Source organism: Lathyrus oleraceus, chromosome 4 (genome assembly GCF_024323335.1).
Source record: "Lathyrus oleraceus cultivar Zhongwan6 chromosome 4, CAAS_Psat_ZW6_1.0, whole genome shotgun sequence".
NCBI classification, from domain to species: Eukaryota; Viridiplantae; Streptophyta; class Magnoliopsida; order Fabales; family Fabaceae; genus Lathyrus; species Lathyrus oleraceus.
In genome coordinates, this window is record NC_066582.1 from 188,769,076 (window position 1) to 188,772,864 (window position 3,789).

Genomic DNA, 3,789 nt, shown 5'->3' on the forward strand with positions numbered 1-3,789 from the left:
AATAATTTTTTCGGATCTATAGACAAGCCGGTTGAATTAATCAACGGATGTGCGTCAAATCAGTGGACGGAAATTTTTAAAATCAAGCTTCCAGACATCAGCTTTATTAATCTACGTTTCGTGTAGTTTAATCTGGTATGCTCGATTTATTTTTCGGCTAATTTTTTCGGTCATGTTTTGGTCTGTCTGAGCATTTTAACCGGGCGTTTTCCATTTCAAAATTGGCTCAAACGCTGTATATTTCCGAGAGGTTTATTTTGCACTGATCATTTTCGTGCATTCATTTTATAATTTCAAACAATTTTACGTCTGATTTTTATTCACTTTGGAATCATTTTATTTTTATGTTTTATCAATATGTTCATAAAAAATAAATAAGATTAGTCATATTTTTCATTTCAATTTTATTAGGTTGATTTAATATTTATTTATTTTTATTTGTACATTTATTTGTTTTGAATAATTTAAACTCTTTTTTAATTCCCAAAAAAATTCACAAGGACATTTATGATATTTGCATTGCATCCAATTGCTACAACTCTATCTCATATTTCAATTTGAAATCCCAAAAAGAGAAAAGAAAGATTGAGATAAGTTGGTCAGTTGGTGAGAAAAGAAGAATCTTCCTTCTCCATGTAATATTTTATCTTGTGACACACCATAGCCATGCTACACAACAAAACACCTTTGAGACAACACTTTCCTTATCATAAAATGAGATACGACAAGCCATACCAGGACCATATGGTTTTTCTCTGCAACTCCACTTTTGGGATCCCACACATAATAACACCCTGTAAAAATAACCCTTGAGGATCCTGGATTTTCTCACTTCATTGCTACATACTCCCTCACTGTGCCAACTTCATACGACCAAAAAACAAGCTCATAATCTTTAACTCATAAACCCCCTTCATCAACCACCGATTCACCTCCACCCTCACCCTCTCCTTCTCGTCCCACTCCTTCCACTCCCAAAATCTCTACAACCGTCTCTTTCTCTCCATCTAAACGCCGCCTAATCTCTCAACTAACACCATCCCCTAACAAACAACCCAAACTCTCCCCAAACCCTGCACCCTCTCCATCCAATCCCTCCCTACACCAACGCTTCCTTCAAAAGCTTCTAGAACCTTCTCCTCCTCCAGACCCACAACTCCCTTCGTCTTCCCAACCGGCAAAGTTTACTCCTTTAGAGGAATAGGTAGTGGAGCTCAAAGCTAAATACCCTGATGTTCTTTTGATGATCGAAGTTGGTTACAAGTATCAATTTTTCGGCCAAGATGTCGAGACTACTGCTAGGGTTTTGGGTATATATGCTCATATGAATCATAATTTTTTCAACTGCTAGCATACCAACTATTCGATTACACATCCATGTGAGGAGGCTTGTGAGTGCAGGGTATAAATTTGGTGTTGTTAAGCAGACTAAGACTGCTTCTATTAAGGCCCATGGTGTGAACCGGGCCGGGCCATTTTGCCGAGGCTTGTCGGCGTTGTATACTAAGGCCACACTGGAGGCGGCTCAGGACTTGGGGGGAGGGGAAGATGAATGTGGGTCAGTGAGTAACTACTTGCTGTGTGTTGTGGAGAAGAGCATTTTTGGGGAGAGAAAATCTAAGTGTGGCATGGAAGGCGGTTTTGATGCGAGAATTGGAATTGTTGGTGTGGAGATATCAACTGGAGATGTTGTTTATGGAGAGTTTAATGATAATTTTTTGAGGAGTGAACTTGAGGTTGTTGTTGTTAGCTTGTCTCCTGCTGAGTTGCTTCTTGAGGATCCTCTTTCCAAACAAACTGAGAAGTTACTATTGGCTTTTGCTGGACCCTCCTCAAATGCTCGTGTGGAGCGTGCCTCACGAGATTGCTTCACTGATGGATGCGCTTTTGCTGAAGTTATGACTTTGTATGAAAACATGTGTGTTGATAGTTCATCAGATTCAATGCGAGGCAATGAATTGACTGAGCATAAAAGTCAGCAGATGGAAGTCAAGGAGGCCATGAACCTTCTAGATTTGGTTATCGAAGCTCTAGCTTTAACTATACGCCACTTGAAGGGATTTGGTTTTGAAAGAATTTTGTGCTCAGGTGCTTTAAGGCCCTTTGTAAACAATACTGAAATGACTCTGCTCGCCGCCATTCATCTCCTTCGCAGCTGAAGAATCGATCCATAACTCACGACCTCCTTCCATAAGGCATTTTTCAGCGACAACCCAAATCTACCACGTGAGAACCGTGCGTACACCATGGCCACCACCACAATACTTCCTCCGTTCTGCCGTGTAAACACGCTAAACCCGCTGCGAGACACAACGACAACCATGCAACCAAAGACAAGCAACTATGAATTCAGATCTTTGGAAGCAACCGCGGATTCGGTAACATAGTCCATTTTTCAGTATTTAATAGTTGTTGTTATTGTTGGTGTGTTAGGAGAAAAGAGGATACAGGTTTTTCATTTTTTCTCACGTGAAGTAGAGGAAGACAAGAGTGGGTTGTTGTTTTGTTTTTATCCCATGGCCACGTGTCTCAATATAAGTGGAGGATTTTGAAATTTAAAATCCCCCATTCTGCTTTAAGGAAGCACTGTCTTCCCTCTCTCTTTCTATTTTATTTATTTTTTGTAATTTTATTTATTTAATTTTTATATAAATTAGGTTTTTATCGGATGTGGGCCTTGGGCCTTTTCAAGCCCCTTTTACTAACTTACACCCACATGTCTATATATACATTCTTATTCTTTTAAATTTTTATTAGTAACTAATTATTTGTTCATTATTTTGATTTATTTAATTATAGCTTAATTGATTAATAGATTTTTTTTATTGCTAAGTAGATTATTAAGTTAATTATTGCATCGACTCCATTGCATTGCGATTTAGGAGGTTTAAAATCGATTTCATTGCATTGCGATTTAGGAAGTTTAAATACAATTTGGCTTTCGAAAACCGCTTGGGGTGCATATATTCAATTGCTCGAATTCTTATAGAATGATTCTTACATGAATCCACTCCAAGGTATCTTAAAGCTAAATTCAGTTTGCTTTTGATTTTGACTGGATTCCGATCCCGTGGCTTACTCTTGGGCCTTCTTACAATGAGCTCTTAAGCAATATCAAGTTAATTGACCAACACCTCAAACATTCACATTAATCCTTCTATTTAAACGTATTTTTTTATTAAAATTTGAAGAAAAAGATTATCCTGGATGGAATATCCAGTTATAATCCCGAATATGGGGCTCAAGATGTAAGAGCTTGTAAGCCATAAATATTCGTCTTCCCTCCAAAACGCCTGCAAATATCTCAAACCATCTTCTTAATAAAATTTGAAGAAAAAGATTATCCTAGATGGAATATCCAGTTATAATCCCGAATATTAGGCTCAAGCTGTAAAAGCTTGCAAGCCATAAATATTCGTCTTCCCTCTAAAACATTCGTAAATATTTGAACCATTTCTTTAAGCAATATTGGAAAGAAACAGACTGCATGGGTGGAATGTCCAAACGTAGTCCCGAGTATTAGACTCAAGCTGTAAGAGCTTGCAAGTCACAAGTACTCGTCTTTCAAACTCCAAAATACTTAATTCCTATCTTAACCTCTTTCAATAAAGATGGAAATGGAACATGGTGTATACCGTGCACTCCTGAGATTAAGATTCGAGGTGGATGCCTTGCCTATCTTATTAAACACTTTTGTCAATAAAGATGGAAATGGACCATGGTGTATACCTGTCGCATCGCGCGAAAAACCGGCGGGAAAAGAAAGAAACAACAGAGCCGCCACCGTGC

The 3,789-nt window shown here is 38.2% G+C and overlaps 1 pseudogene; it reads left to right on the forward strand.

The window, feature by feature from the left end:
• Positions 1–895: 895 nt before the first annotated feature.
• LOC127136620 (DNA mismatch repair protein MSH3-like) lies at positions 896–2,664 on the forward strand (annotated as a pseudogene).
• The last annotated feature ends 1,125 nt before the right edge of the window (positions 2,665–3,789 follow it).